Here is a 27,628-nt window from a genome sequence, read left to right as displayed (position 1 = left end):
TCACCTTCCATCCTCTGTAACAAAAACAAATAAATCCTTGTAAAGAAGTTTCCATGCATGATTAAATAATGTATAGCCTAGAAATATTATTTATAGAATTCACTAAATCGAAGAAAGAAAAGGAAAAAGGGGGGAGTGTTTCGCAGTGTGGTCCCTGCTCATACTATAACACTAATTCAAACGGAAAGTGGTATTATTACCCAAGAAAATTAATAAACCTTTCTATAACCTAAGGTTCTTAGAATATCTTACCTATTAGAACTGTTTATGGAGTTTTTAAAAAGATATCTATATTTTGCTGAAAATTGACAGACCTGAAGTGAAATCCTTTTTTGTTTAAAAAGCTCTTCTGGGTGTTTCTGATGCAAGTATCCCTGAGAATTACTGCCCTACAATGTTCACATTTCTCCATTTTAAAGAATTTGAGTCAGTTAGAGAGGAAAAAAGTCTGAATGCTTACAATTAACCTAGAAAAAACCTACAGAAAGGCAACTGAAAACATCGCAGTGATTCAAATGCAGTGTAATACAAACTTTTCAAACTGTAATATGCACACGAAACACATAGGCACGGTGTTAAAATTCTGATTTTGACGCAGTAGGTAAGAGATCAGGTAATAATTTGCTATAATACCTCCATATAGTGGTGATGCTGCTAATATCTTTAGATTATGATTTGAGAAGCAGAGGTTTGTAATTATTCTACTCGCAACAGATTAAAATCAGAAGAGCCGCTTGTGGCTATCACTTTTAAAGTTAGTGTTAGTGTTGTTAGTGTTCAGGTGAAACAATTTTGTTAGTGTTCAGGTGAAACAGTGCTGGAGACCCAGGTTCGATCCCTGGATGGGGAAGATCTCCTGGAGAAGGGAATGTCAACCCACTCCATCCAGTATTCTTGCCCCCCAAAAAAGGGGGCTCAAAGAAATTAGGTTTAAGTATGTATTAAATACCCTTAAAGGTATTCATATAATTGTGGTTACACTGTCCATGAAACAGATAATTAAACTGGGAAATCACAATTATTCTATCCATTTGGAGTTTTATGAAGTCAAATTTTTTAAAAGTGGAAATGAAAATGATGCACTTTTAGAGACATTCTAAGTTTTTAGTGATCAAATATAAAAAAAGAAAAAAAATCATCAACAGATGATCCAACTCATAAAAACAAAGGAAAAAAATTCAGTATAGTTTCAGAATATAAAACAAACATACAAAAATCAGTTATACTAAAGTGTACATATTACCCAAAGAATATATAGACTCCATGTAAATCCTTTAAAATTCAAGTAGCATTTTTTTTCACAAAGTTATATGGAACCACAAACAATCTAAATAGTCAAAGCAATCTTGAGAAAGAATAAAGCTGGAGACCACATATGTCCTGATTTCAAAACACAACTGTCAAACAATATCGGACTGGCATTATACCAATACTACCGACAGCTGGAACAAAACTGAGAACTCACAAATAAAATTCTTCCAAGAAAGTCAACTAATACTTATGAAGGGATATTCTCTCTAATAAATAGGACTGGGGAAACAGGATACTTAAATAAAACTGAACACCTTTCTTACACCATAAACTACCTGAAGTTATCCTGAAATAGATTACAGATTTAAAAACAGACCTGAAACATAAAACTACTGGAAGAGAAAACTGTGAAAAGATTACTGAAGCTGATCTTGGTATTTGCTTTTTGTATACCACACCAAATGCATAAGCAGCAAAAGCAAAAACTAGAAAGCAGAACTACATCACACAAAAAAAGCTTTTGCATGGAAAAGGAAATTGTCAACAAAAAGAAGACCATCTATTAGATAGGTAAAATTATTTGCAAATGATATGACCAATAAGGGATTAATGTCCAACATAGATAAATCCTGCCATTTGCAACAACATGGATGAACTTGGACAGCAGTATGCTAAGAGAAATAAGTGACATAGTGAAAACAAACACTGTATTACCTCATTCATATTTGAAATCAAGACTGTACACAATCTCATCAAAGTTCAGGGAAGCTCTTAATCTCTCCTCTTTGAGAGATCTTAAGATTCTACACAAGCCTGAAATGAAGCCTAAGGAGTGTCAATTTCCTGACAGAGCATTTAAAGGTACACCCCAACATGCACAAAATCTCTAAGCAGAGACTGAGAGGATAAGTAGTTTTTAATGAAATCTCAAACATGAGCTGTCTGCTTAGGTTATAATCAAGTATTCAGTGGCCATACAAAAAAAAAGATACATACCAAACAATCTTTTTCAGAAATCACTCAACAAACAATGGCAAGAAAAAACCCTGGGAGAAGAAATCTGACTTCCAGTCTCACCACGTTTTATTTGCATTTTTTAGTTTTCAACAGCAACAACAAAAACAAAAACATGAGACACACAAAAAAACAGGAAAAAGTGGTCATATCAAGAAATAAGTAGTCAATACAAACCATGGCTAGAAAGTCTAGAAGCTAGACTTAACAAAAGACTACATCAGTTAGTATAAGTATATTTAAAGAAGTAAAAGAACCCACACGTCAAATATTTTTTTTTAACTGTCAGAATATTTTACTAGAGAATCAGATAGATTATTTAAAATAATAAAAACTAACAGAGATGAAAAGTAGAGTGACTGACTTCAAAATCTCTCAATCACTAATAGAACAATCATACAAAAAAATTTACAAGGTAGTAGAAGACTGAAATTTTACAAATCAGAAATTAAGTATTTGTGGAAAACATGACCTAAAAATAGAATAAAGAGAGAGAGTAGTTATTTCACTCAAATTTTAATTAAACACAGTCATGGGTTTAACACAGAAATCAAATGTATATCAGACTAACAATTTATAGTCCAAACATAGTGGATAACTATCAAATTCTTTTCTAAGTATTCACATCAGATTTACAACATACACTCAAAGCTACTGAGTCTATGTCTTATCTTTCTGTAAACCTGTAATAACTTTTGGAAATTAAAAGGGTGCGACTTATTTAATTCCATCATCTAGAACAATTTAAAAATATTAATTGGGACCCCAGTGTAAAATTACTAAATATTTGTTTTTGATGAGTAAGAACACTAATAAGACACTGTCATATACAACTGTTCTTATTTCAGAAAAAGTAATTTTTAAAAAATATTTAAAAAGCAAAATGGAGGGGAGTTCTCTCGTTGTCCAATGGTTAGGACTCAGTGCTCTCATGGCAGTAGCCTGGGTTTAGTCCCTGATTGGGGATCTAAGATCTGACAAGCTGCAGTGCAGCCAAAAAAAAAAAAAAACAAAGGAAAATGAATAATTTAGCTTTGAGCAAAATATCACACAATACAAAGATATCTTCCAATTTTACTATGGAACAATGTAAAAGTCAGCCTGTACCACAACCCCTGAAAACCTAGCACAAATCCTAGAATACAACTGGACTTTCAATAGAGGACAGAATGATGATCTGTAGTATTTATCCAAAATTATAAGAAAATATTTACTGCACATTATACTTAAAATTAAAAAAAAAAATCTTCCCACAAATACATGTACCTTTGGTCAGCCAAAATCCTATCATCTTAAACATTTCTGGATCTTAATCAGTTTTGATGACAGAATGATGAGAATCATAACTAGCTAGAACTGGTTCAAATACCTTTTATTGCATCTTCTAAATACCTATATTAACGACTAACTAAACTCAAAAAACACTGTAAATTTAACTGTAATTGTTACCTGACAGACTCAAAGACCAACCAATATAACATCTGAAGTATTCATCCAAACCCATAAAAGAAAACTTACTGTATATTACATTTAAAATATACAAACAATAATGTGCAATGTTAAGCCATTCCTCCTACAAAAAAATACGATTCAGTCAGTGTGGAAAATGTATCTACTAAGAATTAGGGTAAAACTACAGAATAAGGGGTATGTGTGTGTGTCTGTGAGACAAAGCCTAATTATAAACAGTTACAGTATATTAGGAAAAAATTAAAGTTATGTAGCTCAGTCTGTGTCAAATTTTCTAATTCAGAATATTTAAAATACATAATAATTTGAAGTCAACTAAAGATTTTAAAGGGAGAAGGCACTGGCGACCCACTCCAGTACTCTTGCCTAGAAAATCCCATGGACAGAAGAGCCTGGTGGGCTGCCGTCTAGTCTATGGGGTCGCTGAGAGTCAGACACCACTGAGCGTGATTTCACTTTCACTTTTCACTTTCATGCACTGGAGAAGGAGATGGCAACCCACTCCAGTGTTCTTGCCTAGGGAATCCCAGGGACGGGGGAGCCTGGTGGGCTGCCATCTATGAGGTCGCAGAGTCAGACACGAATGATGCGACTTAGCAGCATCAGCAAAGCCTTTAAAAATTACAAAAGTATAGTTCAAAGTTCTGTAAATCACTTTTAACTACAAATTGCTCCTGACATTTTTAATTACTTTAAATATGTGAAAATAAGTCATTACACAAATATAGCAATCTAGTTACCAATCTACATATACTCAGGCCCCAAAACCATTAATTGAAGAAGAATGACTCAAGAGAACAAAACTGTTTTCTATCCCAAAAAATGAGATGAAGGAATTTTTAAACAATATGATCAATATTTCTGACAAAACTACTAAATATGATCTCACATGTTCCAATTTCAAATTTTCCTAATACTATGTGCAGCTGCTTCCCACTAATCAAAATCTTACCAAAGACCATACACTGTATTAGAAATTAGTCTCCTTTAGTCTTAAAAATAGTTCTCCAGTTTCATTTTTTGATTTTTATGGCTTAAGATTTGTTTTTTTAAGAGTCTAGGCCATTTGTTTCACACATTGAATTTGTCTGTTTCCTCAACAGCATACATTTCTGGCATAAATCCAGGTGACACATAAATAGGTGTCACAAATCACTGTTTCTAAATATAATATTCTATTATGAAACTTATCATGGATTTACTAATTTTATCTATTTATATTGCCATATAAGTCACTACTCTTGAAATCTTTTAAGAATTCATGTAGAAGGACAGGTAATTTTTTTTAAGGTAAATTTTGTACTAACATAAAATACATTTCCATACTTACCTTTTTTTCTCAATTTTCCTCAGATATGACGTAACCTCTTCACACCATCAAAACACATTGCTTCCAATTGTGTGTTTCCCAACATTTTGATTACCTGAGCATATTCTTAAGAAGGAGAAAAAAGAAAAAGCTGTAAAATACTGTTCAATTTTTCTTAAAATGTAACAGCTGTTATTAAGTTGGTAACTTCACTTTTAGATCAAACCATAATTTTAAAGAAAGCAAAACTTTAAAGTATTATACAAATGTGAGCTGTTTCAAGGTGAAATAAATCAATTTTATCCAAGAAAATGAGAGAATGCTTAATCTCTCAATTTCTGTAGTCACTTCCAGCTACATTTATATATTTTATCCTCTTATTTTTAGAGCAAATAAAAACCTACAAAGTCAAGCAGCTAATCCAAGAACATAACTGTTATTTCCATGACAAGCTATCTATTACTAGGAATATTTTACTTATTTACTAATTTGAGTAAATCAGTTCAGTCTTGATCTTCACGACTGCATATTCTACCTTTTGACATCAAAGTGGCTTATTTCAGACTGCACATTAAATACTGATTTATCAATCTCTCATACCAAATATTAGCCAAATCTTGGCTCTCCTTTCCCTCATTAACTTTAGTGATAAAAAACAGTAGATTAACTATTAACAAACTTTTCCTTGAGAACATATTAATGACTAGCCTAGTTCTTAAAAAACAAAAATGACATTTCAAGATAAAATGTCAAATGTTTAAAAACAATTATGTCTAAGAGTAGTCAAGAAGCCACCTGTTACTATTGTCACTTGAAAACACTGACATAAGCATTAGGCAATAGGCTGCTGCTGGTAAGTCGCTTCAGTAGTGTCTGACTCTGTGCGACCCCATAGATCGCAGCCCACCAGGCTCCACCATCCCTGGGATTCTCCAGGCGAGAACACTGGAGTGGGTTGCCATCTCTTTCTCCAATGCATGAAAGTGAAAAGTGAAAGTGAAGTCGCTCAGTAGTGTCCGACTCTCATTAACCCCATGGACTGCAGCCCACCAGGCTCCTCCGTCCACAGGATTTTCCAGGCAAGAGTACTGGGGTGGGTTGCCATTGCCTTCTCTGTTAGCCAGTATGGGACAATCTCTTCTCGACTTAAATGACAAAAGCGGGCATCAGAGTAAAGAGAAAGAAACATAATATAAAGCCTGTAAACTATTAATTTTTTTTTTTACTAAGGCCTAACATCAAAGTGACAGTGACTGCAGCCACAAAATTAAAAGATAATTGTCCTTGGAAGAAAAGTGATGACAAGTCAAGACAGCATCTTATAAAGCAGAGATATCACTTTGCTGACAAAGGTCTGTATATTCAAAGCTAGTTTTTCCAGTGTGGATGTGACACTTAGGTCATAAAGAAGGCTGGTCCCTGAAGAAGTGAAGCTTCAAACTATGGTGTTGGAGAAGACTTTTGAGAGTCCACTGGACTGCAATGAGATCAAACCAGTCAATCCTAAGGGAAATTAACCCTGAACATTCATAGCAAGGACTGCTGCTGAAGCTGAAGCTCAACAGTTTGGCCACCTGACACAAAAAGCTAATTCACTGGAAAAGATACTGATTCTGGGAAAGATTGAGGGCAAAAGATAAGGGGACATCAGAGGATGAGATGGTTGTATGGTATCATGGATTCAACGGACGTAAGTTTGAGCAAACTCGGGGAGACCGTGAAGGACAGGGAAGCCTGGCATTCTGAAGTTCATGCAGTCACAAAGAGTCAGACACAACTTTGAGACTGAGTAACAACTCTACCAAAGAGGCCCTAGTCTATTCTGTAATTACCCTGAAAGGTAAATGGGATTTACATGATGGTGAGTCCCCTTTATCATAAGCCAATGAACCTTGCTTACTATTCAGGACTTCTACACAAAAGAAAATAAGAAAGGAAAGAAAAAGATAATTTAAAAATTCGCCTGGAAAACAAACTTCCAATGTAAGGAAAAAATATGAAGACCAAGTACCTGATTTTCTTTAGCTACACAACATGTTTCAAATAGTTAATAAAAATGTTGATTTTTTTTTTTAGTGGCTTGCACTACACATGAATAACTACATGGCCTTGTTATAAAGTGCTGGAAACTACTGAAACAAATAGACAAATGTGAATGTACCTTATATACTAGATTAACAGTATCAAATAGAATTTTTCAATTAAGAGAAGATGATACATCTGAATTGAACAATATGTTAATTTCAATTCATTTCAACATACACATATGGCTAGTGGCTATCCTAGAAAACAGGTTTTTCCAATGGCTCAGCCATAAATAATCCACCTGCAAATGCAAGAGACAAAGAAGACACAGGCTTGACCTCCAGCTCAGGATGATCCCCTGGGGAAGGAAATGACAACACACTTCGGTAGCCCTTTCCTGGAGAATCCCATGGACAGAGGAGCCTGGTGGGCTGCAGTCCATGAGGTCACAAATGAGTCGTACATGAGTAAGCACAAGTAACGATCCTAGAAAACAGTACTTACTAGGTAACAGTATAATTTTAAGGTTAAATTTCTTGTGACCATTCTGCTGTAGTTTAAGAATGAAGACAAGAGAAAGTCTTCATTCTTAGGAGATGAAGTATTTAGGGCTAAAGTACTAATCGCATAATTGCATATAACTAGATCTGCCAATTCATGTCAATGTATGGCAAAAACCACTACAATATTGTAAAGTAATTAGCCTCCAACTAATAAAAATAAATGGGGAAAAAAAGAAAATTTAAAACATTAGGGGAAAATGTACATGTACAGAAAGTAAGTATAAAAAGAAAATATTAAAAATTAGTGAATCTAGGTAAAAAACATGGGATTTTATTGAATTTATATTTCAACTTTTCAGTGGACTTAACTTTTTTTAAGGAAAAAATTAAGTACTTCAGTCACTTATTTTACTCTTATTTTAGTCTGCACTTACTTAAGTAAGAGATAGTCAATTATTCAGTTATTTTATTTAATATGATCATCTGCCAGTGGCACTGGAGTGCTGAGGGTGTGAAGGTCTTAGGATGTATTTCTCATAGTGTACTGAAAAATATAAAACATTACTATTACAAAAGTAGGAAATTTCCAATGTTGGCACCCAGGCTTAGTCTGCTCAAAACCCTAAAATTCACTCTCATTTATATCATCCTTTTCCACATAAAACAAAGAGAACTATGTTTGCAGAAATGCCACCAATTTCCATCAGAAATAGTTTAAAATGAATTATTTAATGCAGAAATTCTGGAGAAATGTAGGGGACTATAAATGGGGAAAAGCTGGATGTGAGGGGCTTCTGTAGTAGCTTAGTAGTAGAGAACCCACCTGCCAATACAGGAGACACAGGTTTGATCCATGGTCCCAGAAGATCCCACATGCCTCAGAACAACTAAGCCTCTATGCCACAGCTATTGAACCTGTGCTCTACAGCCTGGAAGCTGCAACTATTGAGCCCATGTGCTACAACTACTGAAGCCTAGGCACCCCCAGAGCCTGTGCTCTGCAACTGGAAAGACCACCACAGTGAGAAACCCATGTGAAACTACTGCAACTACAAAGTAGCCCCTGCTCTCCACAGCTAGAGAAAAGCCTGTGAACAGTAAAAAAAGACCCAGCACAGCAAAAAATATAAAAGTAGATAAAAATGTTTTTTAAAAAAACAAGATATGAGTCAACTCCTCAGGATTATGACTAAGGTCCATTTCAGATTAAAGTCTGAAATTCACTTTATCAAAAAAGGTATTAATAACTTTAGAATTCTTACCCTGTCCATCTTCTTTAAAGACTCTCTTTTTTCAGATTCATTCTCATTTTTACCCTGCACTTGTTTTTACCTCCCTTACCTAACTGATTTAAAAGGTGAATAAAAAATTAAGTTGACTAATCTGCATTTTACAAACTAAACTATAAAACAAGCTAGAATTGGACTTTAAGCTTTATAAAATACAGAAAAACAAAAATATTATCATTTATATAGCAGTATAATATTAACAGAACTTGAAATACAATTTCTAAAATTTAAACTAATTTGGTTACTCATTGGTTTACAAATTGCCAAAGATTTTCTTTTTAAATCCCTTACCAAATAAATACATTATTAACTACATAACCAATTATCAGAGATAACCATTAACACTTTATTATCCATGTTTTCCAATTAAAACTGGATTCCACACATTCTCTTCCCAATTTATTTTCAAATCAATAAACCAAGAGTAGTCCATATATTTGGAAAGGAATGTAAAATTTAAAATCATATGTAAGAATATTTGGCATGATAGGTAGCAGTCAGTCTGAAAGTCCTACAGAGGGAAGAGGGGAGTTATCCAAGGATGGAGTGTATAAGAAAATAACATTAACAAAAATGCATTGGACATGTATTAAGTGCCAAGCTGTAGTAATTTAACATGCATAAAATAAACAGTATTCTGTTTAGAACATACAATCTAACATGGGCACCTGAAACTTCATTATTAGAAATAGAGGAGGAAACAAGGTATGTACGAAAATGCACCTTTATTTGTAAGCTAACCATGAATTACACAGACTAGAAAAAACGAGTAGAAGTATTTTGTAATTTACCTAACACATTGTTAAAAGGAAATCCCTAGAATTTCCCTGAAATCAGAAGTAAAACATTTGCTAAATAAAGGCTGTGTCAGTTGGTTCAGTGACTCAAGAGATCACTGATCTCAAAACGACAAATAAAGAAATGTGACGAAATATCCCAACCCCTAAGCAAGCTGTGAGTGTCAGGAAGGAATAAAGAAGGAAGATTTGTTGCGGAGCGTGAAATGTGGTCCTATTCTGAAGGAGATATTTTCACTGTTTGCAGTCACGGTTTCTCCAGGAGGCATTACAAGGATATTAATAATGACACAACTCAGGTCTCTTTTAAAAAGGTGGATTTAAGGAATGATTGTCCAAGAGCTCTCTGTCAAACCTGTTCATTTGTGAACTGCCTCAGAATAAAAAGGAGTAGAAATACATGATGCCAGAATCCATTTTATGAGAAAACTAGGCTGAATACATTGGTAAATCCATGCCTTGTAAGAATATTAAGGTTTGTGACAGGTAGAAGAAAGTAAACTGGCAGAGATAACCTAAACATATAACGAGGTTTCACCTTCATGTTTGCAAAGAAGCAGTATTTTCACGAGCAGTGAACTTTCCACAAAGAAAAGTATGTAAAAATATTTAATCGCCCCCAAACAATCAGTGTTTCCTAAAGAATTGCTTGCTAACAGAGGGTCCTGGGAAGGAATGAAGGCCGGGAAGGCGAAGCCTGTTAATTTTCAGCCTTCAGTGCAGTTATTACTAACACGCCTATAGTTAAATTGCCATGAACCCTAGAACAAATTGAACTTTCCTTCTAAACTAGACAAGAATGGAGGAAACTATACCACTATGTGAATAAACTCAGAGGAACCAGTAACAGCTTCCTAGCTCCTATGTGGACTGCACAGTCCCGCTCAAGGACATCACCCAACTACAAGAAGAAGAACTACTATTTGGACGGCTGAGCAAACCATGGTACCGGGAAACCAAAGGATTACCTTTATGCTTTGGCACAGGTGTAAGGGCAGGCTCACTGTTTCCAAGAAGCTTACAGTGCTGGTGCTGCTGCCACTGCTAGGTAACCCTCCAAGGCTGCCAGGTAATCCTCTGAGGTGTCTAAAGAACTCAGAAATTACTCTGAATTGAAAGCTCTGGAGAGATCAGCACGAGGCCACGATCAGCGGCAGCAAAATGGCGACCCACCTGCCGTCAAGGGGATAACGTCATTTTCTCCTCCTCTGACTCTATTGCCCTATCCCCCAAGCACAGTCTCTTTCACCGTACAGCACACACGTAGCTCAGACCAACTTAACTTCCCGGCACTCAACAAAGTGAGACAAGCTGTGACAGATTCCAGTAAAAAAGGGATACATTACCGGAGAACACCGCACAGAACTTGAAAGAAGACGACTACGTGGTGTAGCCCGATTACGTTGCGTGGCCTGACAACGTTGTAGCATAGGCTGACTACACTGTCCTACTTATAAACCGGTTGGGCTAACTCATGCTACTGAATAGACGTCAGCTACTTTGTAGTAAGTGGTTTCTCCTGATGATTTCTTCATGTAAATTTTATCTATTGTCTTCCTTCTTGGAAAAATAAATTCCATCATGATGCTTCTGTAAGATATCTGTGCAGTAATACAAGTGGTGGAGGAATTAAGGAGAAAGAGTATATATCTCTCAAAGGGCCTGAACAAAAGTCCTTAGGTTTGGGAGAGAGGAACTTCTTGAGTTTCAGTACAGATCCCTCCCTTTAAAATGTTTAGGTACACCAAGTTAGTGATTATTGGTAGTACAGGGGTAGAGTAACAAGACAGTGTATCCAGTGTCAGCATGGTAGAATAAAGTTTAAAGTTGATGTTAAAAAACTTTCTCTTCAGAAATAAAATGTTAAGGACTGTTTTTTACAGTGATGAAAGACATTTTCACATGTTTAAGTATGAGGGAACGCTTTGACTTACCTATGATTTTGCTTGAATTTTATGCTAAGACACCCTATCTTTTGACCTATCAAATATTGTACATCTGCTTAACCACCAAAGAAAGGTCACTCTTCATCCACTTAAACGAAGAAATCAAATTCTACTGCAGTCGTCCAGCAGCAGTGTACCATCTGGAAAACACAGGATGGGAAAAACAAAATGAACCATCCTGTACTTTGGATCATAGGTTCCTAGACAGTTAATATGAATATTTAAGTAAGAATTTTAACGAGCTCATATTCTTGCATAGAAAAACACTAAAATCGTTTCCAATATCACATTTTTCTGATTAACAGTAGTCTTTTATCAAGATTTATGTTTCACTACATGTATTTTCCACTTTAAAGAAATTTGTATATGTACTGGCTCCTCTTCTATATCTTCAGAGCACTCCTCTCAAAATTGTCTAAAAGGTCATTTTCCAGGTTATGGTCCTCAATTTTGCTCAAATAAATTTTTTCTATTTTTACTATATAGTGATTAATTTCATCAACAATAATAAAATTTTCTTCAAATTCTTTTGTTTTGTTTTGTTTTGTTTTTGCTTTAGTGGTAAAACTAAAGTACTAATTGTACTGCAAGTTAGTCTCCTACTTAATCATCACATATGATCAATGAGCCAACATAGTAAGGAATGACTTTGGTACAACTTAGGAGAAACCAGGCCTTCGCTGGTAGCTCAGCTGGTAAAGAATCCTCCTGCAATGCATGAGACCCCAGTTTGATTTCTGGGTTGGGGAGAACACCTGGAAGAGGGCGTGGCAATCCATCCCAATATTCCTGGGCTTTGGTGGCTCAGATGATAAAGAATCCACGTGCAATTGCAGGAGACCTGGGTTCAATCCCTGGGTTGGGGAGATCCCTTGAAGAGGACATGGCAATCCACTCCAGTATTCTTGCTTGGAGAATCCCCATAGACAGAGGAACTTGCTGGGCTACAGTCCATGGGGTCGCAAAGAGTCAGATGCGACTAAGCAATTAAGCACACCAGAAACCAAAATTTATTTTTTTCCATTTATTTTTATTAGTTGGAGGCTAATTACTTTACAATATTCTAGTGGTTTTTGCCATACATTGATGTGAATCAGCCATGGATGTAAATCCAAAATTGATTTTTTAAAAAGATGCTTGAATAAAATTAACACACAGAAATCCCTTGCATTCCTATACACTAACAATGAGAAAACAGAAAGAGAAATTAAGGAAACAATACCATTCACCATTGCAACAAAAAGAATAAAATACTTAGGAGTATATCTACCTAAAGAAACAAAAGACCTATACATAGAAAACTATAAAACATTGATGAAAGAAATCAAAGAGGACACAAACAGATGGAGAAATATACCATGTTCATGAATTGGAAGAATCAATGTTGTCAAAATGACTATACTACCCAAAGCAATCTATAGATTCAATGCAATCCCTATTAAGCTACCAACAGTATTTTTCACAGAACTAGAACAAATATTTTCACAATTTGTATGGAAATACAAAAAACCTCTAATAGCCAAAGTAATCTTGAGAAAGAAGAATGGAACTGGAGGAATCAACCTGCCTGACTTCAGACTATACTACAAAGCCACAGTCATCAAGACAGTATGAACCTATGGACAACTTATCTTTGACAAATGAAGCAAGGATGTACAATGGAGAAAAGAAAACCTCTTCAACAAGTGGTGCTGGGAAAACTGGTCAACCACTTGTAAAAGAATGAAACTAGAACACTTTCTAACACCATACACAAAAATAAGCTCAAAATGGATTAAAGATCTAAATGTAACAACAGAAACTATAAAACTCCTAGAGGAGAACATAGGCAAAACACTCTCCGACATAAATCACAGCAAGATCCTCTATGACCCACCTTCCAGAATACTGGAAATATAAGCAAAAATAACAAATGGGACCTAATGAAACTTAAAAGCTTTTGCACTACAAAGGAAACTATAAGCAATGTGAAAACACAGCCCTCAGATTGGGAGAAAATAAAAGCAAATGAAGAAACAGACAAAGGATTAGTCTCAAAAATATACAAGCAACTCCTGCAGCTCAATTTCGGAAAAATAAATGACCCAATCAAAAAATGGGCCAAAGAACTAAACAGACATTTCTCCAAAGAAGACATACAGATGGCTAGCAAGCACATGAAAAGATGCTCAACATCACTCATTATCAGAGAAATGCAAATCAAAACCACAATGAGGTACCATTACACGCCAGTCAGGATGGCTGCTATCCAAAAGTCTACAAGCAATAAATGCTGGAGAGGGTGTGGAGAAAAGGGAACCCTCTTACACTGTTGGTGGGAATGCAAACTAGTACAGCCACTATGGAGAACAGTGTGGAGATTTCTTAAAAAACTGGAAATAGAACTGCCATATGACCCAGCAATCCCACTTCTGGGCATAAACACTGAGGAAACCAGATCTGAAAGAGACACGTGCACCCCAATGTTCATCGCAGCACTATTTATAATAGCCAGGACGTGGAAGCAACCTAGATGCCTATCAGCAGATGAATGGATAAGGAAGCTGTGGTACAAATACACCATGGATTATCACTCAGCCATTAAAAAGAATTCATTTGAATCAATTTTAATGAGATGGATGAAACTGGAACCCATTATACAGAGTGGAGTAAGCCAGAAAGATAAAGACCAATACAGTGTACTAACACATATATATATAGTTTAGAAAGATGGTAACGATAACCCTATATGCAAAACAGAAAAAGAGACACAGATGTACAGAACAGACTTTTGGATTCTGTGGGAGAAGGCGAGGGTGGGATGCTTTGAGGGAAAAGCATTGAAATATGTATATTATCTATGGTGAAACAGATCACCAGCCCAGGGTGGATGCATGAGACAAGTGCTCAGGCCTGGTGCACTGGGAAGACCCAGAGGGATCAGGTAGAGAGGGAGGGGAGAGGGGGGATTGGGATGGGGAATACATGTAAATCCATGGTTGATTCATGTCAATGTATGACAAAAACCACTACAATATTGTAAAGTAATTAGCCTCCAACTAATAAAAATAAATGAGAAAAAAAATAATAGTAATATAGAAGTGCCTTTTTCCTGAGTATATCCTTCAAAGTTATGTTTTAACTTTTTACTGAAATATATTATTTTGTTGTTGTTCAGTTGCTCAGTCATGACTGACTCTTTGCAACCCCATATACTGCAGCATGCCAGGCTCACTGTCCTTCACCATCTCTGGAAGTTTGGTCAAACTCATGCCCATTGGTGATGCTGCCAACCATCTCATCCTCTTTTGTCCCCTTCTCCCCCTGTCTTCAATCTTTCCTAGCATCAGGGTCTTTTCTAATGAGTCAGTTCTTCACATCAGGTTGCCAAAGTATTGGAACTTCAGCTTTAGCATCAGTCTCTCCAATGAATATTCAGGATTAATTTCCTTTAGGATTGACTGAATTGATATCCTTGTTGTCCAAGGTATTAGCAAAAGTCTTCTCCAGCACCACACCTGAAAAGCATCAATTCTTTGGTGCTCAGCTTTCTTTATGTTCCAAATCTCACATCCATACATGACTACTGAAAAAACCATGACTCTGACTCTATGGAATATATTTATATGAATTATACCTGGCTATGTACACAAATCACTGCTTTCGCATTGTCTTGGAAAACCTAATCCATTCTTTCACAAATGAGGTAGAGCTAGCTAATGTAATCAGAAGACATAAAGTTGTTTTTAATGGTTATGGTGGGCAATTGCCATCAGTATTTGTTTTGAGACAGGTGTTTGAGTGTTTGTTTTCTAGACTGGTCTAGAGTTAGTGCTGAAACTGAGCATAACTGGGACTCCTGTTGCTAGAGCTGGAATAGGACAGTTGCTGAACAGATTTCATTGTGGAAGAGAAGGCATTGTGAATGTGACTGCTGCCTCCTTAAGCTATCTACTGTTTTCTTTGTGTATCTATCAATGTGTCATAATATAAAAGTCATACATTGTAAGAAAACAGTTCTATATATTTAGTAACATTACAGAGCAATAAAACTTTTCCATCTTTAAGTATTATTATTTGTGTTATCACAAAACTCTTTTTGGTCATATTTGTTGTCAGTCTTAGTTCCCACTCCCTTTATATTTTACTTTACTGGATATTAACTTATCAATTATGTGGTTTATTAATATTTTCCTAATTTCATAGATTGTCTTTTTGCTGATTGATCACAAACTTTATGGACAGGAGTTTTTTAGTTTTATATAGTCCCACTTGGAATTTTTGTTTTCTGTGCTTCTGATATCCAAAAAGACATTCCCAAGACCAATATGAAGAAGTTGTTACTAAGTTTTTACTAAGTTTTCTTCTAGGAGTTTCATAGTTTTATGTATCACATTTAAATCTCTAGTCAAACATGACTTGATTTTCGCAAGTGGTGTAAGAAACTTTCATTCTTTTGAAGTTTACATATCCCAGTTTTCCCAGCACCATTATCAAAGACTCTCATTGCCGACACTATGTATTTTCAGTGCCTTTGATATGTGTTACTTCCCCATAAACACTTGGGCATTTTCTGTACTCACTGTTCTATATTCTAATGATGTATGAATCTATTTATATACCAATACCATAATTTTTTTAAGTACAGTAGCTTCCAGTATAGTTTGAAATCAGAAGAGTGAATCTCCTTGCTTTATTCCTTACTTTTCCCCTTCAAATTGCTCTGGCTTTTGGAAACTGTGTGTGTGTTTTTCCACTGATTTAAGCCACAGTGGTTCTATTTCTTGCTATGCTATCAGGGTAATTCTAGCCTCAAAAATCTGTTTGGAAGCTTCTTCTTCAAGCTTTTGGAAAAACTGGAAAAGTATTGGCATTAATTATGCTTCAAAAGTTCGGCAAAATTTACCCATGAAGACACTGGTCCTACATCTTTCTTTATTGGGAAATTTTATTAGTGACTCTATCTCTTGATTCTGTAAGTGTCTATTCAGATTATCTGTTTCATTGACATTTCAGTCTTTATAGGTTGTATTTTTTTCTTTTCTTTTTTTTTTTTAAGGAAATATAATTTTACCATGTTGTGTTAGCCTCTGCTATACAACATTATCAATAAGCCCTGTGTATAAATTTATTCTATCCCTCTTTATCCTTCCTCACCACTCTATCCCATCCCTCCAGTTCATCACAGAGCACCAGGCTGGGCTCTCTGTGCTATTCAGCAGTTTCCCACTAGCAATCTGTTTTATACAGAGTAGTGTGTATATGTCCATGCTACTGTCTCCATTTATCCCACTCTCTCCTTACCCTGCAGTGTCCATGGATCCATCCTCTACATCTGTGTCTCTATTCCTGCTCTGAAAATAGGTTCATCTGTAGCACTGTTCTAGATTCAACATAGTTTTGTTAATACACAATATTTCTTTCCTCTTTCCAATACACAATAAGTAAAACAGACCTATTTCACTCTGTATGACAGACTCTTGGTTCATCCAGATCTCAAGAAATGACCCAATTTCACTTCTTTTTGCAACCTACTCTATGGGCAGAGAAGTCTGGCAGGCCACAGTCTACCAGGTCACACAAGAGTCTGAACATGATTTAGAGAATAAACAACAATAAACAACGTTTCATTATGGGGCTTCCCAGGTGTCTCAGTGGTAAAAGAATCTGCCTATCAACATATGAGAGGCATCTCCGAGTTTAATCCCTGGGTCTGGAAGATCTCCTGGAGTAGGAAATAACAACCCACTCCATTTCTTCCTATTCTTTCCTGAGAAATCCCATGGACAGAGAAGCCTGGCAGGTTACAGTTCACAAGGTCACAAAGAGTCAGGCATGACTCAGTGGCTAAAACAATAGCAGTGTTCCATTATACACACATACCACATGTATATTTCCACCAGCAATGCACCAGTACATGAACTTCTTCAGATTTTGATGAACATTTATTTTGTTTTGTGCCTGCATTTTAAAATTAATAACTATAGGACAGATTACAGAGTAGAAGGACACTGAGATCACCTCCCCCAATAACACATCAAGAATATACCTAAATGTGAAATAGTTCTCTTGAAATGAGCCAGAAGACTGGCATAAAGTCTCTTGTACAACCAGCACTATACAATAAAATCACAGAGTCTGATAGAAAGGGAAAAAATCCATCTGGTGACAATACGCACCCTTACCAAGAGACCCAGAGGAAGAGGTAGATATCATAGGCTTAGGGATCACCCCTTGAGAGTGAGGGGTTTGAGCCACATATTAGGCATTGCATTCCTGGGGTCAAAACTAGGAAGATGAGTCCTTTACTGGTTTGAAATAGTGTGGCCTGCAGCAGGGATGTAAGAATTCAGGACTCCACAAATGACTAGGACAAGCACATAGCTGATTCCTCCCATACACAGTATGGGGAGCAGGAATAAAACTGCCTAGGAGTACACTGTCTTGTAAGGACACACTAGGATTCACCTCAGCCCATATCAAGCCTGATGTAGCCCTTCCTTGCCCCAGCAATTCTCCCAAGCAAGACACAGGCTGCCACTGTCAATCAGAGTGTGCACACATAAAGGAAATAGAGCCATCTCCAACCTGACCTCTTTCTTATAAGGGTGGAAACAGCCAGTATAACCATGCCAATCCCTGTCCACATTAAGGAGGACTGAAACTATACCTCCAGAGCGAAGGTTGACATTGCTGAAAGAGGAAAACAATATCAACAGTGTGATACAAGTGATACAAACACTGTATCACCACTGGAACCTCTAACCAGTGCATGCACAATTGGGTGAAAAGTAAAATAACTACAGAAGTGCTGCCCAAGTCCTCAGGCTCCTGACACTATGGCAACTGAAGGGCATGAAGACCCCAGTGTCAACGACTCCCAACAGTTGCTATTTTTTTAGGGTGTTGTGTATTCTAAAATATATTGTATTGTTCTTCAATCACTCAATCATATCTAACTTTTTGAGACTTCATGGACTGAAGCACACCAGGTCTCCCTGTCCTTCACTATTTCCCAGGGTTTGCTCAAATTCTTGTCCATTGAGTGTGTGATGCCATCCAGTCATCTCATCCTTTGTTGCCCCCTGCTCCTTTTGCCTTCAATGTTCCCCATCATCAGGGTCTTTTCCATTGACTTGGCTCTCCACATCAGGTGGCCAAAGTATTGGAGCTTCAGCTTCAAACTCAGTCCTTCCAATGAATATTCAGGACTGATTTCCTTTAGGATTGACTGGTTTGATCTTCTTGTTGAATAATGTACTCTCAAGAGTCTTCACCAACACCACAGTTCAAAAGCATCAATTATTTGGTGCTCACCCTTTTTTATGACTTAACTATAACATCTGTACATGACTACTGAAAAAACCATAGCTTTGACTATATGAAAATTTGTTGGCAAAGTAATGTCTCTGCTTTTTAATATACCGTCTAGGATTGTCATAGCTTTTCTTCCAAGGAGCAAGTGTCTTTTAATTTCATGGCTGCAGAAAGCAACCACAGTGGTTTTGGAACCTAAGAAAATAAAACTTGCCACTGTTTCCATTTTTCCCCATCTGTTTGCCATAAAGTGATAAGACTGGATGCCATGATCTTAGTTTTTTGAATGCTGAGTTTTAAGACAACTTTCTCACTGTCCTCTTTTTACCTTCAAGACACTTTTTAGTTTCTCTTCACTTTCTGCTATTAGAATAGTATCAGCTGCATATCTGAGGTTATTGATATTTCTCCCGGCAATCTTGATTCCTGCTTGTTTCTCGTCCAGGCTGGAATTTTGCATGATGTACCCTGTATATGTTAAAAAAAAAAAAAAAAAAAAAGCAGGGTGACAATATAGCCTCCTTATACACCCTTCCTATTTTTGAATGAGTCCATTGTCCCATGTCCAATTCTAACTGTCATTTCTTGACTTGCCACACAGATTTCTCAGGAGACAGATAAGGTGGTCTGGTATTCCCATGTCTTCAACAATTTTCTACAGTTTTTTATGATCCACTAAATGAGAGCTTTTAGCATAGTCAATGAAGCAGAAGTAGATTTTTTTCTGGAATTTTCTTGCTTTTTCTACGATCCAACAGATGTTGACAATTTGATCTCTGGTTCCTCTGCCTTTTCTAAATCCTGTTTGAACGTCTGGAAGTTCTCAGCTCATGTACTTTAGAAACTGAGCTTGAATGATTTTGAGTATTACCTGGCTAGCATGTGAAATGAGCACAATTGTATGGTAGTTTAAACATTCTTTGGCATTGGCCTTCTTTGGGATTTGTATGAAAATTCACCTTTTCCAGTTCTGTGACCATTGCTGAGTTTTTCAAATTTGTTGGCATATTGAGCAGAACACTATAACAGCATCATTTTAAAATGACTCTGCAATATCGAAAATTAGAGAAGATATTTGCAAGTCATATACACAATAAGAGATAGACATTCAAAATATAACATGTAAAAAACTGATACAACTTAAACAGAGAGAAAAAAATAAAATAAAAAACCAACCTGATTAAAATATGGGCAATGGAGATAGAGACATTTTTTCAAAGAAGACATGCAGATGGCCAACAGCCACATGAAAACATGATCAACATCAGTAATCATCAGAGAAATGCAAATCAAAAGTATAATGAGCTACTTGTTCTCATGGAAACTAAACTTTTGGTAGTGAGCATGCTTTAACATATACAGAAATCAAAATATTAATGTTCACATGAAACCTATAATGTCATAAAGCAATCTTATCTTAATAAATTTAACAACTATGTTCAGTGACATAAACTTGATACCAAAAGAATGCTGCACAATTCCACTTACATAACCTTAAAGATACAGACATAAATTGAGACAGTCTGGGACCTGTGGCCTTCTAATGCAGTGCTTCAACTATACAAAAGTCTCCTCCAGCAACAAAATATAAGCTGTAATACTTAAAATAACTGTGTGCATCCATGAGCAGCTGGGCAAATTAGGGACAACAAGATACAAAATGACCAAAATGAAACTGTCACTTCAGAAGAGTCAGGAGCAAAAGCAGGGTCCTACACATACCCTGTACTCAACATCAGCTAAGAGTGTGGGCAGATCACCTAAGCCACCGCTCTGGTTTGACCCTACAAACACGCCTACATACACTGTTTATAAAGCATCAGCTCCCAAATCCTGGGTAACCTGTTGTTTACTCTCCCTCCCTCCTGTTGCAGCAGAGCTCCAATAAAACCTTGCTTAAATCTGGCCTGTAACCAATTTCTGTTGAATAAGGAGGCCAAGAACCCTGGTAGGTAAGAACATAATGAAATAAAAGAAAATAATAATTGGCAAGGACCAAGTGGATAAAGATGTTAAAAGAATTTAATATAGATTAAAACAGTCCCTTATTCTGATTAGGTGTAATTTAGTTTTGCACAGACTTACCAAAATTTACCCAACCATACACATATATACACATATGCATTTCACTATCTATGAAACACAACATATGGAAATAAATACTATCTAAGTGAGAAAGAACTAAGGCGATTTGTTTAGAGGTTGCTATGGTAATGCTTTAAAGCCAACCTTACTACTGTTTGGCAGAGATTTAAGCAGAGAGGTGGGAAACAAAAAGAGAAGGTAGGGCATCCTAGGTGAGGGGTTAGGTGAATGTATTTGGCTTCCCTGGTTGGTCCTAAATTGGTGGCAATAGAAAAACTAAGGAAGCAGTCAGTTATTAGTCAAGTACTGACTTTTAATGCTAATTATCACAGACTTTATTTCACAAGTGTTATTGTTTGGCACTGCGGCTGATTTTTCAGGATTGGGCACTATCAATTATATATATAATTTTTAAATATAAGAGGAAAAAATAATTTAGATAAATATTCCATTAGATCTGGAAGGAAGAAATAATTATTACTTCAAATAAACCAAAGATTAAGTAGATTAAAAATAACATAACAGCATAAGACAACAGAACCTGTGACCACGAGCAGCAATCAGTGAGGGAGCTGCAAATCCTGGGAAATTGCTTCAGAACTAACCGCTGAAGAATTGGGACTAGATCCCAACTGAAGTCTGGGCAGCACAGCCCTACCGTCCCAAGTGAAAAAGCCCCACACTTTTTGCTCTGCAAGCAAGTCTGTGTCCCTACCCAAAGTGGCCATTCAAGATGCCACAGATAAATTTTGTGGAGTAGGAAAATGCAGCACTTCACAAAAGGAAATCTGTGGCAACTTGGTTTCCAAGTGGATACAGGCAGTGTAGAAGACACGCAGTCACCTGGCTGCTGCCATTATTCTGGTGTCACTGGTGGTGGTAGTGGTGGGCAGCTGGATTGCAGTCTGTTTAACTGATTTTGCCCTGAAGGTAGGAGGATAGACCTGAGGCCCATGAATGCTCTGCAAAGGTCTGGGATTCCAGGGCCCTGAGTCCTTCAAGGCCTTCTTTTATCCTGCCTAGCATGGAGGTAGGGTTGTGGCACAGTACTGGGTTGTGCTGCAGCTGCTGCTAAGTTGCTTCAGTCATGTCCAATTCTGTGTGACCCCATGGACGGCAGTCGACCAGGCTCCCCACTCCGTGGTATTCTCCAGTCAAGAACACCGGAGTGGGTTGCCATTTCCTTCTCCAATGCATGAAAGTGAAATGTGAAAGTGAAGTCACTCAGTCATGTCCGACTCTCAGCAACCCCATGGACTGCAGCCTACCAGGCTCCTTCGTCCATGGGATTTTCCAGGCAAGAGTGCTGGAATAGGTTGCCATTGCCTTCTCTGCTGGGTTGTGCATGCACTGCAATTTGTAGTACTTATTAGGCTCAGTCAACCTCAGCTGGCTATTCAGCAATAAGGAATACACCTGACAATGCAGGCAATGGCAGATTCTATGAGTGGGAAAGACTCTCTGGAGGAGGGCATGGCTACTCTACTCCACTATTTCTTACCTGGGATTTCTTACTTTGGAAATCCCCTGGACAGTGGAGTCTGGAGGGGTACTCCACTGGGTCTCAAAGAGTCCAACAGGAGTGAGCACACAGAGAGTGGTGGAAAATAAAATATTGTTAGGAATGAGTTTTTTAAGGTCGAATCCTATAGAGACAGTGGTATTGGAATGAATAAAATAAAGTTAGAATTTAGAGCAGTGGTCTAAAACTTTAACATGCATAAATAAGAGGTTCCCAGGTTCCCTTCTCACAAATTTTTTCATCCTTCCTTCCTGGGCAAATTCTGCTCCTATCCTTCTAGCGTACATTTTCCAAGGTTTTATGTAAATGAAATCATTTGTTGTATACTCTGCCGGGGGGTGGGGGTGGGCCTCTGAAATCTTCTATGTAGCTTAATTATTTAGATTCAGTGCCTAGTTTAATCTATTGTTCAGTAACATTCCATTGCATGGTGACAGTAAAAGTCGCTCCATTGTGTCCAACTCTTTGGAACCCAATGAACACTCCACAGAATTCTCCAGGCCAGAATCTTGGAGTGGGTAGCCCTTCTCTTCTCCAGGGGATTTTCCCAGTACAGGGCTTGAACCCAGGTCTCCTGCTGGCAGGTGGATTCTTTACCAGCTAAGCCACCAGGAAAGCGAGCCATTGCATATGTGTACCAATTTATTTAGACTTTCATATGTTGAGAATTTGCAACATAACCATGAGCACTCCCCACACATGCCAGTAATATTTGTTTGCAGTGTTCCTCACAACTGAACAAGTGAGCCTAAATAAATGACCACCTCCGCTACCTTGTGTCATGGCAGAAATTAGACACTGAAGATGAAGGAAAGTTACACTGCTCAAAATAGCCTGGAGATAAAACTCCCCTCCGGGTCATCCCCAATATTCTGTGCAAAACAAAGAACTCTCTTACCAAAAGGAAAAAAAAAAAAATGGACATTAAGGTTGATTCCTTCCAGCTTCCAACCGGTCCCAGTCTCTGGCCAATCGATACAATTCCTTGCTCCAACCATTTAAGAGGTAATTACTCAGAACAACCTTGGAGAAGAACAGGCCCCCTTAAAAGAGTAGCTTTCCACATACATGCCTGTATGTACTTATGCTTTTCTTTGGTAAGTGTAGCAGCTCACTAATCTGCTGCCCCTTCTCGTCTTATTAAAGATAAGTTCCTGTAAAGGGCTGTAAATATACTTTCCTATTCCTGTAAAGGGCTGGTCTTGATCGTTTTCCAAACCTCGCCTTCTCTAACTCCCTTACCCTACAGAAAAGAACTGCAAACAGAAGAAGTCAAAATAAACAAAGAAGAGGTAACTGCTCTGGGAGTGACAGGTGCAACAGATTAAAACCCAGTAGTTAACATTGACTAAACATTGGAGGGCCTGTAGACCTTGAGAAGAAGTACAAGATAGCAAAAGTAACTATCTGAAACTGAGCAGACCTCATACTGCCCACAAGAGCTCCAGAGAAATTCCTAGATATATTTTCACTATTATCATCTTATGAATTTTTTTATTTTTAAGTTATTATTCCTTTTTCATTTTTATAACCTACTATTACCTTGCAAAAAAGACCCTATTTTTAAACCAAATTTCATATATGTATATATTTTATAATTTTTGTGATTGATTTTGCTTTGTATTTTTAATATTGGATTATTGAGAGTCTTACCCCTAACCTAGATTCTAATATTTGCTTTTTGGTATTTGTTATCAATTTTGTACCTTTAAGCATCTAATCTTCAGTATCCATCTTCACTTAGGGGTATGACTACTACCTTGATTGCTCTCTCCCCTCCTGACTTTCCCTTTTCTCTCCCAGCTCACCTCTATCTCCTCTCTGACCCTTCTCTTCTCTACTTTGTGTAACTCTCAGGTGTTCTGGGCTGTGGAGAACAGTTTGGGAACTGATTACTGTCTAGATTTGTCTCTTCTCCTTCTGGTCACCTCTATCTCCTTCTTCCCTCTTCTCTTCTCTGTTTAACTCTGTGAACCTCTCTTGGTATTTCAGACTGTTGAAAGCACATATGTAATTGATTACTGGCTAGATTACTCTTTCCGCTTTTGACTCCCATTCTTCTCCTCTCAGTCACCTCTATCTCCTTCCTCCCTCTTCTATTCTCTTCTCTTCTCCATGTAACTGTGAACCTCTCTGGGTATTCTTTGCTGTGGAGAATTGTTTCAACACAAACCTAGATGTTTTATCATCTGTGTTATATGGATGTAGAAGTCCCGAGGCCACGGTAAGAATAATACTGAAAGCCAGAGGCAGAAGGCTTAAATCCAAAACTTGAGAATGCCTGAGAACTCCTGATTCCACAGAACATTAATTGACAAGAGTTCACACCCAAATCTCCACACCTACACTGAAATGAAGCACCACCCAAGAGCCAACAAGTTGCAGAGCAAGACAAAACATGCTAATTCTCCAGCAACTCAGGAACACAACCCTGACCAGTAAACTACAGGTTGCCCAAACCCATGCCAAACCCATAGACACCCCAAAACTCAATACTGGACACTTAATTGCACTCCAGAGAGAAGAGATCCAGGTTCAACCACAAGCTTCCCTAACCAGGAAACCTTGACAAGCCACTAGTCCAACCCGACCCACAGCGAGCAAACTCCACAATAAAGAGAAGCCACAAACTTATAGGCTGTGTAAAAGTCACCCCAAATACAGCAATGTAAACAAAATGAAAAGGCAGAGAAATATTCAGCAGGTAAAGGAACATGATAAATGCCCACCAAACCAAACAAAACGAGGAGATAGGGAGTCTATCTGAAAAAGACTTCAGAATAATGAGAGTAAAAATGATCCAAAATCTTGAAAACAAAATGGAGTAACAGAAAAATAGACTGGAGAAAAAGATTGAGAAGGTGCAAAAAAATGTTTAACAAGGACCTAGAAGGAATTAAAAAAGAGTCAAACAATGATGAATAATGCAATAACTAATCAAAAGCACTCTGGAGGGAACCAAAGGTAGAATAACTGAGGCATAAGATAGATAAAGTGAGGTGGAAGATAGAATGGTGGAAATAAGTGAGCCAGAGAGGAAAAACTAAAAAATAATTTAAAGAAATGGGGACATCCAACTAACAAAAATAAATTTAAAAAATTAATAAAATTCAGTTCTAAGAAAAGAAAGAAAAAGAAATGAGGACAACCTCAGAGACCTCTGGGACAATATTAAGTGCTCCAACATTCGAATCGGTGTCCCAGAAAAACAAGACAAAAAGAAAGACCATGAGAAAATACCTGAGGAGACAATAGTTGAAAACTTCCCTAAAATGGGGAAAGAAATAGCCACCCAAGTCCAAGAAACACAGAGAGTCCCAAACAGGATAAACTCAAGGTGAAACAACACAAGACACATATGAGTCAAACTAAAAAAGATCAAACAGAAAGAGCAAATATTAAAAGCAGTAAGAGAAAAGAAACAAGGAACAGACAAGGAGATCCCATAAGTATAACAGTTGATCTTTCAATAGAAATTTTGCAGGCTAGAAGGGAATGGCAGGACATACTTAACATGATGAAAGAAAATAACCTACAGCCCAGATTATTGTACCCAGCAAGAATCACATCCAAGTATGAATGAGAAATCAAAACATTTACAGACAAGCAAAAGCTAAGAGAATTCAGCACCACCAAATCAGCTCTTCAACAAATGCTAAAGGATCTTCTCTAGACAGGAAACACAGAAAAGGTTTATAACCTGAACCCAAAACAACAATGTAAAAGGCAACAGGATCATACTTATCAATAATTACCATAAATGTAAATGGGTTGAATGTCCCAACCAAAAGACAAAGACTGCCTGAGTGTATACAAAAAACAAGACTCCTACATATATGATCTACACGAGACCCACCTCAAACAAAGGGAAACATACAAACTGAAACTGAAGGACTGGAAAAAGATATTTCATGCAAACAGAGGCCAAAAGAAAGCAGGAGTAGCAATACTCATATTAGATAAAATAGACCTAGAAATAAAGACCATGAAAAGAGACTAAATCACAGACTTTATTTCTTGGGCTCCAAAATCACTGCAGATTTTGACTGCAGACACAAAATTAAAAGATGCTTGCTCCTTGAAAGGAAAAATATGACCAACCTAGACAGCATATGAAGAAGCAGAGACATTACTTTGCTGACAAAGGTCTGTCAGGTCAAAGCTATAGTTTTTCCACTAGTCATGTGTGGATGTAAGGGCTGGACTATAAAGAAGGCTGAGTGCTGAGGAACTGATGCTTTTGAACTGTGGTGCTGAAGAAGACTCTTAGAATCACTTGGACTGCAAGGAGATCTGACCAGTCCATCCTAAAGGAAATCAGTTCTGAATTTTCATTGGAAGCACTGATACTGAAGCTGAAACTCCAATATTTTGGTCACCTAATGCAAAGAACTGACTCATTAGAAAAGACCCTGCTGCTGTGAAAGATTCAAGGCAGGAGAAGAAGTGGACAACAGAGAATGAGATGGTTGGATGGCATCACTGACAGAGTGGACATGAGTTTGAGTAAATTCTGGAAATTGGTGATGGACAGAGAGGCCTGGCGTGCTGCAGTCCATGGGGTCACAAACCGTCAAACGTGACTGAGCAACTGAACTGAACTGAAAAGAGACAAAGAAGGACACTACATAGTGATTAAAGGATCAATCCAAGAAGAAGATATAACAATTTTAAACATATATGCATCCAACATAAGGGCACTGCAATGTATAAGGTAATTTTAACAAGTATGAAAGGGGGTATTAACCCTGACACAAAAGTAGTGGGAGACTTTAATATTCCACACATACCTATGGATAGATCAACCAAACAGAGAATTAGTAAGGAAACACAAATTTTAAATGATACAATGGACCAGTTAGACAAAATATCTCTATCTATAAGACATTTCACCTCAAAACAATGAATTTCACCTTTTTCTCAAAGGCACACAAAACTTTCTCCAGGATGCATCAGATCCTGGGCCACAAATCTAGTATTGGTAAATTTTTAAAAAGCTGAAATCATTTCAAACATCTTTTCTGATCACAATGTGGTAAGATTAGATATCAACTATAGGGGGGAAAACTATTAGAAATTAAAACATATGGAGGCTAAATAACACACTTCTGAATAACCAAC

At 37.1% G+C, this 27,628-nt stretch overlaps 1 pseudogene; it reads right to left on the bottom strand.

The window, feature by feature from the left end:
* Positions 1-27,628, bottom strand: part of LOC133053551 (eukaryotic translation initiation factor 1A, X-chromosomal-like) — a 37,740-nt pseudogene that overhangs the window by 1,525 nt on the left and 8,587 nt on the right.

This window comes from Dama dama, chromosome Y (genome assembly GCF_033118175.1).
Source record: "Dama dama isolate Ldn47 chromosome Y, ASM3311817v1, whole genome shotgun sequence".
Taxonomy (NCBI): Eukaryota; Metazoa; Chordata; class Mammalia; order Artiodactyla; family Cervidae; genus Dama; species Dama dama.
Note: the sequence above shows the minus strand (reverse complement) of the source record. Positions and strands in the feature narration are given on the sequence as shown.